Source organism: Gorilla gorilla, chromosome 9 (assembly GCF_029281585.2).
Source record: "Gorilla gorilla gorilla isolate KB3781 chromosome 9, NHGRI_mGorGor1-v2.1_pri, whole genome shotgun sequence".
Lineage (NCBI taxonomy): Eukaryota > Metazoa > Chordata > Mammalia > Primates > Hominidae > Gorilla > Gorilla gorilla.
In genome coordinates this window covers 48395437-48412261 of record NC_073233.2, presented here as the reverse complement: position 1 = coordinate 48412261, position 16825 = coordinate 48395437, and the positions used below count along the sequence as shown (strand labels likewise).

The 16825-nt window shown below is 36.5% G+C and overlaps 1 long non-coding RNA gene across 1 annotated transcript in view; it reads left to right on the top strand.

Moving 5' to 3' along the window:
- The window catches only part of LOC109028817 (uncharacterized), an 83673-nt gene that overhangs the window by 48812 nt on the left and 18036 nt on the right, over positions 1-16825 (top strand). Inside the window, exon 8 of the long non-coding RNA XR_002007791.4 lies at positions 10503-10578. This is a non-coding gene — a long non-coding RNA (uncharacterized lncRNA). The remainder of the gene's footprint in view (positions 1-10502; positions 10579-16825) is intronic.

Genomic DNA, 16825 nt, shown 5'->3' with positions numbered 1-16825 from the left:
TCTTATCTTGGAAAACTGAGAGAAGAATGAATTTGTAGTAATCGAAGGCAGCAAACAACAAAATGTGGCCAAATCCATAATTCCCTTTACTTAGCAAAGCAATTCTTTGCAGCTGCAACAGTTGGAATCAATTACTGAAGATTTTCATGTAATGTCAGCAGAGTCTCAACTGCTGGGGTTGGAGCTGGGGAAAAGTCGCTTATATTGGGCACAGAGGCTAAAGAAAAGAGCAATTTGATCAGAAATGGCTTCATTTCACCAATTACTATGCTATTATCCTGTGCTTGAAGATAAACAGTTTAGGCAGGGTCATGATTTAGCAGTCTCTTAAGACCATACTGTTTAATTAGCATGGCTCTTAAAAAAACTGAGCTCAGCTCATTTCTCATTGGGTCTATAGGAAAAGAAGGCGTGTTTTTCTTTACTATAGGGATTTTTCTAGCCTTGTTAGCCTTGTGGTACACATAGTACAAAAGAGAGCTCATTTTTGACTAAGAAAACTCAATGGGCAGGGATTGGACCAAGGTAACAAAATCCCTGTAAGAGTTGAGGATAGCACACTTCTAATGTTCAAGATCCACAGGCAGCGCATACCCCATATTTTACTTTTGCAAAACTTTATTTGCATTGTTTTTTGTTTCTTTGGTTGGTTGGTTGGATTTTTAGAGCAGCCTACACAGTTTATCAAAATTTTTTCATTGCAACAGTCTCCCGGGCATTTGAATTTTGAGAAATGTTGCTTTTAGTAGTAATTTTCTCATCATTCCTTGGACCTAGGGAAATAATTAGGCATGTAAAGCTTTACAAAGAAATGCTTATAAGGTACAAACCTGTATATGTACTGGGACAATCCCGAGGTCTCTTCTAACCTGCAAACTCTTATATCTAATGGTCTGCTAGGAATCTCCACTTGAATGTCTCATACAATTCAAATTAGCAGGAGGCTAAACACTGAATTCTTGATCTACGCTTCTAGCATTGTAGTCACTCTATAAAAGCAGGTATTCTCATTATCACTTAAGCAGGAAACTGTGAAGTTTTTGACAAGTCTTTTGTAAGCACCTAACATCCCAGTTATCTGCAAGTCTTTTTGATTCTACCTCAGGGATAGATCTAGGAGCTATCCATTCTCTCCATTTTCACTTTCAGCCTCTTAGTTCATGTCACCATTGCAGCCTCTCTAGCTGTCACACTTTTTCTCCCACTCCCATCATCCCCTTACAGCAGCCAGATTGCTTCTTATAAATCATAGCACAGATTCACCCTCTTTCTTCGCAACAGCCTATCAATGTCTTTTCATTTCATGTAGGCTAAAACCCAGATTCTTTAACATATAACTGATGGTGATTTGACTTTTGCTGCTTCTTTAAATTACCTTCTGGCCGGTTTCCCCTCTATATGCCGCACTCCAGTCACCCTGTGCTTTCATTTCCTCAAACACAGCAATGTTTTCTCTAGCATTAAAGCTGTTTTTTAGGCAAGTTTATGCCATTAGTTTTTCCTGATTAAACATTTGCTTGTTCTTTAAATCAAGATCAATTTTTTTTTCCCGTAGCCCTGAGTGAAATAGTGAATATTTCTCCAAGTTGAGATTGGAGGTCTAACTTGGTGTGTAACTGGAGAGGAAGTCCTGCATACCAAAATCAGGCACTAAAATTTAGACTTGAAACCTTTCTTGCATTCCTGCATTAACTAACCTAGTTTCTACCACTTCGATACCAGAGATATGGCTCTGCTAAGTTCTTGGATTCATTACCCTAACAGAGTAGTTTAAATATGACTCCTTACGTGTTAGTAATAATTTAAGACTTGTATTATACCTTGTATCAAATCTGGTAGCTCAATGAAAGTATAGACTTTGGATACAAAGTATGGGTTACTTTTATAGGGTTCTTATTTTTTCAAAAGTAGGGCAGAGTGCGGTTTTTATGGCTTAGCTACTACTTTTAAGCATAGAAACAAATATAAATTGTGCTTTATAAACCTGTTAAAATCCAGGCCTTGATGCTATCTAATGTATAATAGTATCTCCATCATAAGTCACCCTCACCGAAGAAGTTACTCTGAGTTACACAACCTGAAGGCTTAGGCCAGGTAGTGCCTATAGACACAAACATATTTTTATAGTGTGTTTCCCTTCTGTATTATTTCGACTCCTACACTACTTACATATTTATAGAAGCCTCTGGTGATTCTTAATGATGTTGTTCAGTTTGGTTTCTTAATAATTTCCTTGGTTCTATGCTAAGATTCCTGCTGTTGATTGTTCCCTTATTTTAATTATGCCACGCTCTAAGCAGTGCTTCTGGGAGTGGGTTGAAGTTTTCACTGCAGTACATTACAGGTGAAAATAATTTTTAAAATCCCACTAGAGCATTAGTTTTTCCTTTGCTCTTTGGCAGGGGTGGGTGGGTGCGTAGGGCCCTATCAATACTAGAAAAATCACATTCCTTGACTGTAGGAGCTGACAGCCACTTGTAGTGAGTTAGGAAATATAAATTATGGTGGCTAAAACCTATTGAACCCGTATTACATACAGACCAGATTAAGTAATCTACATTCATTCTGTCACTGAATTATCACTGTAATAAGTTACTTGCCTATATTATGTGCATATGCATATGTTATTTGCATGCCCACTTGACACACCTGAAAACAGAAGCCTAGAGAATTTCAGTACCATGTCCAAAGATATCCATAAGCAAGCAATGGCAAGAAACAAGGCCTCATCTGATGCTATAGACCATGCTTTTAACCACTCTGCTATGCTTGCTTTCAACCAAAAGCAACTTTTAATCACATCGTAAAAGTAGAAAGAACACACACACACACACACACACACACACACCTTTTACGTGCTTATAAGCGTCAAGTTTTTTTTAAGTAGTTAGCTGTTTATTAAAGAAGAGATGGTTGCAATGCTCAAGGTTGAAGATAAGTCATATCACTTGTTGCTAAAACTTGGCTGACATAACATATTGTCAAAAGAATGTAACTTTGGAATCAAGAGTACTGATTTTAAATGCTGAGATAACTGTGTATTCTCAATGAAATTAGGCAATTTATTAAACGCTCTGAATCTCAGTTCTTACATCTATAGATGGAAATAATAATACATGCATAAGAAATTTTAAGTGCTAAATTAAGAAATGCATAGAGGATGCCTGGACACAATCTCTGTCATACATTTTTCAAATCAATATTAGTCTCCTCTAGTTTCTAGTTCTATTATTATCTACAGAATAATAAACAAATGATTCTTTTTATTTTTTTCTCTTGTAACCATCACCAAGGACCACTAGATGCCCTTAGAGATAGCTGCCAATTACTTTACTGACCCCATTTCCTACTCAGTCAACTTTCAGCTTCACTGACCACCTGGTTGTTCTTTTACTGCACTAGAAACATTCCAGTTTTAGGGGCCTTTGCACTGGCGATTCCTTTTGCCTGGTGTTATATTCCTTAGACATCTGCTTGACTTTCTCCCGCATCATCTTAAAGTCTTTGTTCAAATGTCACCTCTCAATGAGGGCAATGAGGGCATTTCTGACCATCTAATTAAGAATTGTACATATGCACCCCTCACTCTCTCTGAATGCCTCCTGGGCTTGATTCTTCTTAATGAATTATGTGATTTAATTGTTTTATTTATTGTATGTCTTCCTCATCCACTGGAATATAAACTCTATGAGAATAGGAATGTTTGTTTTGTTAGCTGGTTTATTCCCCGTATCTTGGACAATAACTCTTATGTAATAGATGTTCAATAAATATTTATTAAATTTATGAATAATTTTGAATGAATATTTTCAATAAAATTAAGAAAGATCATTATGGAATGTGTTGAACTAAACACTTCATGGCATCAGATGTAAGACTGAAGTATCAGTATAATTAGAGAAATGTTATTCAGATACAGTATGTTTGACTGTTCATTTTCTCCACGTTTTTATAAAGCCATTCTTTTCGAAGACTTCATTTTCTGGAGCTGCTTTAGGTCCATGGCAAAATTAAGAGAAATGTGCAAAGATTTATCATATACGTCCTTCCCCCACATATGCATAGCCTTCTTCATTAGCAACATCCTCCTAAGAGTAGTTCATTTCTTACAATGAATGAACCTACATTAACATATCATCATCACCCAAGGTCTATAGTTTATATTAGGGTTCACTCAGTGTAGTCATTCTACAGGTTTGGACAAATGTGTAATGCCATGTATACACCACTATAGCATCCTGCAGAGTGTTTCAAATGCTGTGAAAATCCTCTGGGCTATGCTTTGTCTATCCTCTGTCCCCAGTCCCTGGAAACCACTGATCTTTTTATTACCTTTATAGTTTTGCCTTTTCTAAAAACGCATATAAATGGAATTATACATTATTATATGTATTCTTTTTGGATTTACTTCTTTCCTTTTGTAATATGCATTTAACACTCCTTTATGTTTTTAATGTCTTGGTAGCTTATTTATTTTTAGCAATGACTATTTCATTGTCTATATATACCACAGTTTATCCATTCACATAATGCTTCAAAGCATCTTGTTTGTTTCCAAGTTGTGACAGTTATGAACAAAGCTTCTGTAAAGAATTCCATGCAAGTTTTTGTGTGGTCAGAGGTTTTCTACTTTTTTGGATACACATGAAAAAGCATGATTGCTAGATATTATGCTAAGAGTACGTTCAGTTTTGTAAGAAACTTCCAAAGTGGCTGCACATTTTTGCATTGCCACTGGCAATGAATGAGTTTTCCTGTTCCTCCACATCCTCACCAGCTTTTGCTGTTGTCAGTGTTGTATATTTTGGCCATTTCAATAAGTATGTAGAAGAAATTTATTGTCTTCATTTGCAATTTATTAATGACATGTGATGTTGGACATCTTTTCATATGTTCATTTGCCATCTGTATATCTTCTTTGATGAAATGTCTGATCAAGTCTCCTGCCCATTTTTTAATCAGGTTGTTCATTTTCTTATTGTTGAATTTTAAGAGATTTTCATATATTTTGGATGAGACTCTTTTATCAGATATATCTTTCGCAAATATTTTCTTCCAGTCTGGCTCGTCCTTTCATTCTCTTGACAGCGCCTTTTGCAAATCAGAAGTTTGTTTGTATTTAATTTTAATAAAGTCATTTTTTCCTTTATGAATTTTGGCATTGTTACTATAGCTAAAAAGTTGTTGCCACACTCAAGGTTATCTAGGTTTTCTTCTGTGTTATGTTCTAGAAATTTATGATTTTGTGTTTTAATATCTAGGACTATGATTCATCTGGAGTTAATTTTTATGAAACATGTGAAGTCTGTGTCTAGATTCACTTTTTGGAAATGTAGGTTCAGTTTTGACAGCCTATTTGTTGAAAAGCCTATCTTTGCTCCATTGTACTGCTATTGTTTCTTCGTGAAAGATTACTTGGCTACATTTATGTGGGTCTATCTTGGGGCTCTCTATTCTGTTCCATTGCTCTATTTGTTAGTTCTTAAGTTAACATCACACTGTCATGATTACTGTAGTTTTGTAACTAATCTGGAAGTTGGATAGTGTGAGTCCTCAAACTTTGTTCTTCTCCTTTACTATTGCATTATCTTATAGGTCTTTTGCCTCTTCGTACAAACTTTAGAATTAGATTGTCAATGTCCACAAAATAACTTGCTGAGCTTTAAGATCAGGCCAAATCTATAGATTAATTTGTGAAGGACTAATTAATTTGTGAAGGCGTAACCCCCCGGGTTCACGCCATTCTCTTGCCTCAGCCTCCTCAGCAGCTGGGACTACAGGCGCACATCGCCAGGCCCAGCTAAATTTTTTTTTTGTACTTTTACTAGAGACAGGGTTTCACTGTGTTAGCCAGGATGGTCTCGATCTTCTGACCTGGTGATCCACTCGCCTTGACCTCCCAAAGTCCTGGGATTACAAGCATGAGCCACCACGCTCTGCCTATTGTGTTTTTAATTTCAAGTTCCTCTTGTTTATTGCTGGTATATAGGAAAGAGTTTTTTTTATATATATATATTAACCTTGTTTCCTGCAACCTTCCTATAGTCACTTATTTCTGGGAACGTTTCCATTAATTTTTTAGGATTTTGTAAATAAACAATCATGTCATCTGCAAGCAAAACTCATTTTGCTTCCTCCTTCCATATATGTATACATATTCTTTTCTTGTCTTGTCTTATTGCGTTACCTAGAACCTCTAGTGATATGTTCTAAAGGATCAGTGAGAGAGAATATCCTTATCTTGTTCCTGATCTTAGTGGGAAAGCTTCTAGTTTCTCACCATTAAGTATTATATTAGCTGTAGATTTTTCTTGGATAAATATTTATCAAGTTAAGAAAATTCTCTTCTATTTCTAGTTTACCTAGGATTTTTTAACATTATTATTAAATAATAAAATTATTATTAAAAAATTATTTGTATGTTGAAACAGTCTTGCATACCTAGGATAAATCTCACTTGTACATGGTGTATAATTATTTTTATACATAATTGGGTTTGATTTGATAAGGTATTTTTGTTGTTGTTTTTGGATTTTTATATGTATGTTCATAAAAGATTGGTCTATAGATTTCTTTTCTTGCAATATACTTGTTCAGTTTGGTGTTAGAATAATTCTGGTCTCATGGAAGAAGTTAGACAGTATGCCTGCTTCTTCCGTCTTATAACAGAGATTGTAGATTGTAAAGAACTCATACCATTTATTCTTTAAATGCTTGGTAAAACTCAACAGTGAACTGATTTAAGCCTGATGATTTATATTTGGGGAGGTTATTAATTATTGGTTCAGCTTATTTCAGAGATATAGGCCCATTCAAATTGTCTAATTCTTCTTGTGTGAGTTTTACCAGATTGTGTCTTTCAAGAAAACAATCCATTTCATTTAGATGATCAATTATGTGGGCATAAGAGTTGTTCTTAATAATCCTTAATTTACACTCTCAATGTCCCTTGGACCTGTAGTGATGTCATATCCTCTCTTTCATTTCTGATATTAGTAATTATGTCCTCTATATTTTATTTTTCTTAGCCTGACTAGAGCCTTATAGATTTTATTGATCTTTTTAAGAACCAGCTTTTGGTTTTATTAATTTTCTCTATTGCTTCCCTGTTTTCAATTTCATTGATGTATGCTTAAATTTTTATCTTTTCTTGTGCTTACTTTAAATTTAATTTGTCTTTTTCTACTTCCTTAAGATTAAAACTTACATTACTGACTTTAGAACACGCTTCTTTTCTAATATATGTATTTAATGCCATATATTTTCCTTTAAGGGCTCCATTTACTGCATTCCACATATTTTGGTAAGTTGTATTTTCATTCCCATTTAGTTCCAAATATTTTCATTGTTGTTAATATTTCTTCTTTGAACCATATTTTATTTAGAAGTAATTGTTTAATATTCAAATATTTTGAAATTTTCCAGCTATTTTTCGTTTAATGATTTCTAACTTAATTCCACTGTGATGTGAAAGCAGACCTGGTATGATTTTTATTTCTTTAGATTTGTTAAGTTGTGTTTTATATCACAGAATATGGTGTATCTTGATGAATGTTCCATGTAAGCTTAAGAAGAATGTATATTCTATGTATTTCATCTGACAAAATACTCTGTAGATATTAATTATATTCAGTATGGTGCTGTTGAGCTCTAATATGTTCTTACTGATTCTCTGCCTGCTGGATACATCCACTTCTTTTAGAGAGCTATTAAAGTCTCAAACAGTAATAGCAAATTCATCTATTTCTTCTTGCAGTTCTACCAGTTTTTGCCTCATATAATTTGAAAATTGTATTTTCAGTGCGTACATATTATTAGAACAAGAAAATAAAAATGTTTATTTTACTTTCACTTATTCTATCTTTGATGCTCTTCCTTTCTCTAGGAAGACTCATGTTTCTGACCTATATTATTTTCCTTCTTTATAAATAAACTGACAACAAATTCTCTCAATTGTTATTTGTTCTAGAAAGTATTTCTTCTTCATGTTGAAGGATGATTTCTCAGGGTACAGAATTCTACTTGGTGTTATTTTTTCCTCGCAAGATTTTAAATATTTCACTCCACTCTGTGTTTGCATGGTTTCTCAGGCGACATCAAATGTAATTTTTATCTTTGTCCTCTATATGTATGTTTTCCTCTACCTTCTTTCAGAATTTTTTTTAAAAAAATATTATTTTCTATTTTTAAACCTTCTTTTATCTCTCTTTTTCTCAATCACCTCAGCTTTATTAACATATAATAAATAAAAAGTGTATGTATGTATAATGTACAACATGATGTTTTGATAAATGAATACATGATGAAATTGTTAAATCAATCTAGTTAACATATCCATAACATCACTTACTGATATGGTTTCGCTCTGTGTCCCCACGCAGATCTCACCTTGAACTGGGTTCCTATAATCCCCAAGTGTCATGGGAGGGACGCAGTGGGAGGTAATTTATAATAATGGGGCTGGTTATCCTCATGTTGTTCCTGTGATAGTGGGTGAGTTCTCACAAGATCTGATGGTTTTATAAGGGACTTTCCCCCCTTTTTCTCAGCACTTCTCCTTCCTGCTGCTATGTGAAGAAGAATGTATTTTGTTCCCCTTCTGCCATGATTGTAAGTTTTCTAAGGCCTCCTCAGCTATGTCGAACTGTAAGTCAATTAAACCTCTTTCCTTTATAAATTACCCAGTCTTGGGCAGTTATTTATAGTAGTGTGAGAACAGACTAACACAATAAATTGGTACCAGGTAGTGTGGTGCTGCTGTAAAGATACTTGAAAACGTGGAAGTGACTTTGGGACTGCGTAACAGGCAGAAGCTGAAACAGTTTGGAGGGCTCAGAAGAAGACAAGAAAATGTGTGAAAGTTTGGAACTTTCTAGAGACTTGTATGGCTTTGACCAAAAAGCTAATAGTGATATGGACAATGAAGTCCAGGCTGAGGTGGTCTCCAATAGAGATGAGGAACTTGTTGGGAACTGTAATAAAGGTGACTCTTGCTATGTTACATCAAAGTGACTGGCAGCATTTTGCCTCTGGCCTGGAGATTTGTGAAACTTTGAAATTGAGAGATGATTTAGAGGATCTAGTGGAAAAAAATTCTAAGCAGTAAAGCATTCAAGAGATGACTCAGGTGCTGTTAAAAACATTCAGTTTGATGTATTCACAAAGATATGATTTGGAATTGGAACTTATGTTTAAAAGAGAATCAGCATAAAAAATCGCAAAGTTTGCAGCCAGTAGAAGTTAAAGGCAGCTGCAGAAATTTGCATAAGTAATGAGGAGCCAAATGTTAATTGCCAAGACAATGGGAAAAATATCTCCAGGGCATGTCAGAGGTCTTTACGGCAGCCCCTCCTATCACAGGCCCAGAGGCCTAAGAAGATAAAATAGTTTTGCGGGCCATGCCCAGGGCCTTGCTGCTTTGCACAGTCTTGGGACTTGGTACCCTGTGTCCCAGTTGTGGCTAAGAGGCCAACGTACAGCTCAGGCCATTGCTTTAGAGGTTGCAAGCTCCAATCTTTGGCAGCTTACACATGGTGTTGGGCCTGTGGGTGCACAGAAGTCAAGAATTAAGGTTTGGGAACCTCTGCCTAGATTTTGTAGGATGTTACAGAAATACCTAGATTCCCAGGCAGAGGTGGGCTGCAGTAGTGAAGCCCTCATGCAGAACCTCTGCCAGGGCAATGCAGAAGGGAAATGTGGGGTTGGAGCTCCCACACAGAGTCCTCATTGGGGCACTGCCTAGTGGAGCTGTGAGAAGAGGGCCACTGTCCTCCAGACCCCAGAATGGTAGATCCACTGACAGCTTGCAGCATGTTTCTGGAAAAGCTGCAGATACTCAACACTAGCCCATAAAAGCAACTGGGAGGGGGGAAATATCTGCAAATCCACAGGGGCAGAGCTGCTCAAGGCCACTGGAGCCCACCTCTTGCATCAGCATGCCCCAGATGTGAGACACGGAGTCAAAAGAGATCATTTTGGAACTTTAAGGTTTAATGACTATCCTATTCTGTTTCAGACTTGCCTGGGGCCTGTAGCCCCTTTATTTTGGCCAATGTCTCCCATTTGGAATGGGTGTATTTACCCAATGCCTGTACCCCCATTGTATCTAGAAGGTAACTAGCTTGCTTTTGATTTTACAGGCTCATAGGCAGAAGGGACTTACCTTGTCTCAGATGAGACTTTGGACTTGGACTTTTGGGTTAATGGTAGAATGAGTTAAGACTTCGGGGGACTGTTGGAAGGGCATGACTGTGTTGTGAAATGTGAGAAGGACGTGAGATTTGGGAGGGGCCGGGGGCAGAATGTTATAGTTGGCTCCGTGTTGTCCCCACCCAAATCTCACCTTGAATTGTTATTCCCTTAATCCCCATGTGTCAAGGGAGGGACCTGATGGGAAGTAATTTATTCATAGATGCAGTTACCCTCATGCTGTTTTCATAATAGTGAGTGAGTTCTCATGAGATCTGATGGTTTTATAACGGTATTTTCTCCCTTTTTCTCAGCACTTCTCTTTATTGCTGCCATGTGAAGAAGGACATGATTGTAAGTTTCCTGAGGTCTCCACATCCATGCAGAACTGTGAGTCAATTACACCTCTTTCCTTTATAAATTACACAGTCTCAGGCAGTTCTTTATAGCAGCATGAGAATGGACTAATACACATCTTTTTTGTGTGGTGAGGACACTTAAATTTTAATATTTTAGCAAGTTTATACTTAGTAATATAAAACACATGCTCAACTATAGTCACCCTGTTGCACACTAGATCTCCAGAGATTATTCATCCTGTTTTCCTGAAACTTTGTACCCTTTAACTGGCATCTCCCCAACCACCTCCCCAACCCCCGGCCTTTGGCAACTATCACTCTACTCTCTGTTTCTGTAAATTCAACATTTGTAGATTTCATATATAAGTAAATGCAGTATTTGTATTTGTTGCCTGGCTTATTTCAATAAGCATCATGTTCTCTAGGTTCATGCATGTTGTCACATGACAGAATTTTCTTCTTTTATAAGTCTGAATAGCAACCCATTGTGTACCATTGTGTAGTGTGTGTGTTTGTGTGTGTATGTGTACTAATTATTTTTTATTTATTTGTCAATGGACTTTTAACACTTAGGTTGATTCAATATCTTGCCTATTGTGAATAATGCTGCAATGAACATGAAAGTGTAGAAATCTCTTCAACGTACTGATTTTATTTCCTTTGGATATATGCCCAGAAGTGGGATTGCTGTATCATATAGTAATTCCATTTGTAATATTTTGAGAAGCCTCCATACAGTTTTCTACATTGGCTTTACTAATTTACATCCTCACCAATGAACAGTGCAGAGAATTCCCTTTTCTCCACAGCTTTGCCAACACTTATCTTTCATTGTTTTGTTAATAGCCATTCTAATACGTATACAGTAATATCTCATTGTAATTTTAATTTCTATTTCCTTGATGACTTGTGACATTGAGCATTGTTTCATATACCTATTGGCCATTTGGATGTCTACCTTTGAGAACTGTCTATTCAAATCCTTTGCCCATTTTTTAATTGAATTATTTGTTTTATCTCCAATTTTCTATGTTTGAAAATACTACACCTAGCTACAGTTTTTTTGGCATTTGTCCTGCTTGATGTTGTCTGAGTTTCCTCCACCTATGATTTTGTGTCTGACATTAATTTGAGGCAATTCTCAGTTATAGTGTTTGAAATACTTTTTCTCTTTCTTTTTCTTATCCTTCTTGTATCTCGTTGTGAATGTGTTACACCTTCTGTAGTTGTCCTGCAGTTCCTGGATATTCTAATTCATTTGTTTTCAGTCTTGTCTCATTATTTATTTATTTATTTATTTTTATTATACTTTAAGTTTTAGGATACATGTGCACAACGTGCAGGTTTGTTACATATGTATATATGTGCCAGGTTGGTGTGGTGCACCCATTCACTCGTCATTTACATTAGGTATATCTCCTAATGCTGTCCCTCTTGTCTCATTATTATAAAGATTCATGCACATGTATGTTCATTGCTGCACTATTCACAATAGCAAAGACATGGAATCAACCTAAATGTCCTTCAATGATAGACTGGATAAAGAAAATGTGGTACATATACACCATGGAATAGTATGCAGCCATAAAAATGAATGAGATCTTGTCCTTTGCAGGGACACAGGTGGAGTTAGAAGCCATTATCCTCAGCAAACTGACACAAGAGCAGAAATCCAAACACCGCATGTTCTCACTTGTAAGTGGGAGCTGAATGATGAGAACACATGGACACACTAGGGAGAACGACACACACTAAGACTTGTCAGAGGTGGGAGGGTGGAAGGGAAGGCATCAGGAAGATTAGCTAACAGATGCTGGGCTTAATACCTAGGTGATGGGATGATCTGTGCAGCAAACCAACATGGCACACATTTACCTATGTAACAAACCTGCAGGTCCTGCACATGTACCCCTGAACTTAAAATAAAAGATGAAGAAAAAAAATCCCCCCAAATCTAAAAACCAATACTACTACAACTCATAGGATATTTTAGCAAGGTCACAAAATTTAAGATCAATTTGTTTTTTAGTTATCAGCAATAAAACAACTGGAAACTTAAATTTTTAAAAAGTAGTGCCATTTACAATACCAAAAAATATAAAAGTTATTTATAAATCTGGTAAAATATTTGTAAGATCTGTACACTGCTAACTACAAAACACCACTGAATGAAATCAGTTTGGGAAATTTCTATTGATGTAATCTCAAGCTCAAATACTATTTTCTCAGTCATGTCCAGTTTACTAACAAGCTCATCAAAGACGTTTTTCGTTTTGTTAGTGTTTTTGTCTGGCATTTATTTTTGGTCCTTTCTTAGTATTTCCATCTCTCTGCTTACAATACCTCTCTGTTCTTGCATGTTGTCTCCTTCACATATTAGGCCCTTAGCATATTAATCATTGTTGCTTTAATTCCTAGTCTGATATTCCAACATTCCTGTCATGTCTGCTTCTAATGCTTTCTCTGTTTGTTCCAAGGTATACCTTTTAATATGTCTTGTAATTTTCCTTAATAGCTTGACAGGATGTACTGGGTAAAAAGAACTGCTGTAAATAGGCATTTAGTCATGTGGTTGCAAGGTGTTGAGGGAAGGGAAGAGTTCTGAAGTCCTATGACTAGGTCTTAGTGAACCTATGCCACTGGACTGTGAAATTCACAAGTATTTCTCAGTCCTCCCCACCTCTTAGGTGGGACAACATGATGAGAGTGGACTAGAATTGGGTATTTGTTTTCCTCTGGTCAGTTAGGATCTGATAAAATCCTGGCATGTTAGGCTTTGGTTAAATAGTTTGTCCTGAGAGCCAGCCTTGTTAAGAAGAAAAGAGTGCTCTGGAGTATTTCAAAATGTTTCCTTTCCTCTCCAGCTGCCAGAAGCACGTGGAGATTTTCTTTTGATATTTGCTATGAGAACCTGGTCAAGCTCCAGAGGGTAAAATTTACAAAAGTCTGGAGGGCTGCTAAGACTGAGTCCCTATGGAGTTTTTAACTCTCTGACTTGTCCACACTGAGCCTCCAGCAATTTGTTCAGGTTTTTCTACCTCATTTCTAGTTCTCATGGTGGTTTCTTTAGTCACTTTGTACAATGGTATTTTCTTACAACTGAGACCTCTTAGCACACTAAGAAGGCCCTAATATGCTACATAAAGAAATAAAAAGAAATAAAGAGTAGATGTGGATGTGTTCATATCAGCCTAACATGAAGTTTCTCTGAAACAGAACATCCAAGGAGGTGAAATTTAATAGGCTTCCCAAAGCTATAATCAGTATCCAGAACATGCCAAGATGAGATAAGCAGAAGGCAGATGACTAGACATGGGGAGAAATTTGAGAAAAAAAAAAAAAAAAAAAAAGGCTTGCCCACAGGTTTGTATTCATGCAAAGCTTTAATACTCTTGTCATCAACAGCAGAGAGGGATGCAAGTAAATACACAGGATACCATAGGGATATTTGCATCTTTATATGAACAATTTTTTAATGATGTCACATAGAAATGTTAACTAATTTTATTTTTAATTAGTTGTAGGGTGTAGAAGAATTAAAAGTGGTTATATTTAGAACTTATTTAATTAAAATGGATAAACTATATTTTGAGTACATAATATAGATAATCTCACTAAGTTCCACTCCTGGCTATACTGCTGATTTAATTAATAGGAAGCATTGAGGCATATTAATAAAAAGCAAAAGCAAAAGCAAAAGCAAAAAAAAAAAAAAAACCCCTAACCTTTCCTTTTTTCCTTTATTGTGATTGCAAGCCATTCTGGGTTCCGGGATAAGTGGGTAGTTGATATTAAAGGCAGGAAATGCTTATTATTCAATGCAGTAGGCTGCAGTGACATTTCTTATCATTTCAGCATAACTGTGCCAGAGGGTCTGTAAATAGTCTTTGCCAAAGGCAATTTTACACATTCATAATATTCTTTGATGTCTGGGCTGGGCCCGGCTGACATAGCCCTGGAGGCTATCTTTCTGCTTCTCTGGCAGGCTGATAAACCAGTGTAAGGGATTACGGAGAAACAGAACAAACCCACAGAATTGAATTTAGTAATTTCTGAATTAAATTCACCTTAAGAAAGCCAATGTCTAGCAGCCTATGGCCATTTAATAAGTGGTTATTGAGTGAGGGGAGGACAAATCATATCAAGGTTATGGGGCATAAATAATCTGAAACAGGAAATTTTACCTTCAGGAAGCATTCTGTGCAGCTGGGACTTCCTACTTCTGCACAGGAAAGAAGAGATGGGAAATGTGAAGTCCTCATTCTCAGGAATATGAGTAACATTTAATAATGCATTGACATTTATTGAACTCTTACTTTATTTACTGGTGAAAGCACGTTTTGTGTATTTAATCTTTTAATCACAGCATCAGATCTCTAAGATAGGTGAGAAAACTGAGTCACAGACCGATTAACCAAAAGTATGCAGCTAGTTAAGTGGTGGAACATTAAAAACAAAAACAAAACCAATGAACACATTTCCTATCATTTACCAATAACTATCCATAAAATTATCCTGTGCTTTTCTTCCTAAAATATGTACTTTTCTGAAATTATCATATTAATATATTTAGATTTTTATTTCTTCTTATATTTATTACTTGTTTCTGTCTAGTAAAATATAAATTTCATGACAAAAGGACTTTGTCTTATTTTCTGCTTTGTCCACCACACCAGGACTACTCCCTGGCACAGAATAGGCTGTCGCTAAATGTTTATTGAATCCGTTATTTAAAGACGTAGCAATTTGTCTCAGAAAGTGTTCTTAGATGCAAAATGGGGCTCTGTCTTATGCTAATCATAAAATGGTGACAGATCCAATTTAATTTCCCAAATAGTGTCAAGATATGAAACCTATATTGTACTCCAAATCAATGCCAGTGTTTTGATTTTCTTACTTTCAGAACAATCCTGGGTAGGAAAAGCACCTTGCAGGCAGGTTTTCTAACATTCTGGCAGCGTGGAATGGTGGCAGAAAAGGGACTTTGAAGACAGCTATGGGTTTGATTGTCAGCTCAATCATTTCTTTGCATCGTGACTTTGGACAGGTTATGTTACAGTGTATCTTTCAGTTCTCATTTTGTGTGTGTGTGTGTCATGGGAACTTCAGAAATTTTACCTTTCCCATTCTGGCAACCTAACCAAGAAGATGGTGATTTACAGTCTTATCTTCTAAAAAATATCTTCTATCCCCCCACCGTGTTAATATTTGAAAGCTCCCCTTTTATTGTATGACTTCCGTACTGAGATATCTAGTTTTGTATTTCATTTTCAGTGGCATTCAGTCTCTTCAATCTGGCATCCAAGTCATTCTGACATTTTATGCCTCTTAATCTATTCAAACTTGCCTCCCTCTGCTTTAGGGGAAACACTCTTCTGCCTCTATCCCCTACCTGTTTTATCCATAGCATGCACAAGCTTCTGTCTTCGGCAACAACCATCTTATTCCCACTTGCCTGTTTTACCTAACACTGCTCTCAAAGATACAACCCATATCCAGGCCCTTTATCCCTGCTGATTCCCTTAATATTCATTAGCATCTTCTCTATGAGTTTGTGGTACCAATTTTCTTTTCCTCAGTTACCAGTTTCTAATGTTCTGTCTGCCTTTAAGTTAGTAGTGTTGCATGGATTCAATTTCTCTCTTGAACAAAATGTCCTGTACAAGCTGGGCATTTTTTCCCATTAGCTCTGTTCCAGTATTAGGCAGTCAACAGGTTATGGGTAAATAATACACTAATAGCTACCTATAGTGCCTCATGCAATTCATTGTTTTTAAATAAAAAATAATTATTCATTGTTAGTGTGAAAGATGCTGTGATGTGGTATCTGGATCCTTATTCAGTAATGATGAACTTCTTCCCTCAGCTGCTGAGAATGCAGTGGACAAAGTGCTACCCCCTACTGTCCCGTTTCAGAAAATGCCTCTATTGAAGAGAGCCACCTTGCTCAAGATTGGGTGCCCCTTCCTGAGTTGCCAGCATCCGTGACTAGTTTATAGGGCAGCATTAAAGTCCGGCACCCTTGCTCCACTCAGAACTCAGAAGCGTCATGCATTCTTCCAAGTTTTTTGTAGAGTTACTTATGACCTCCATTAAGACTTCCTTGCAGCCCAAGTTCTCCCTCTGTCCAACCCTGCTTCCTTCCTTTCTCTTCTGCAGATATGAATCCCAAGACCGCGCTCTGCAAAACCTCCTACACTCTAAACTCCTCAGTCTGAATCTCAGAGAGTCCAACTGCTGACATTCACTAATCACACATTTTTTTTCTCCACTCATGA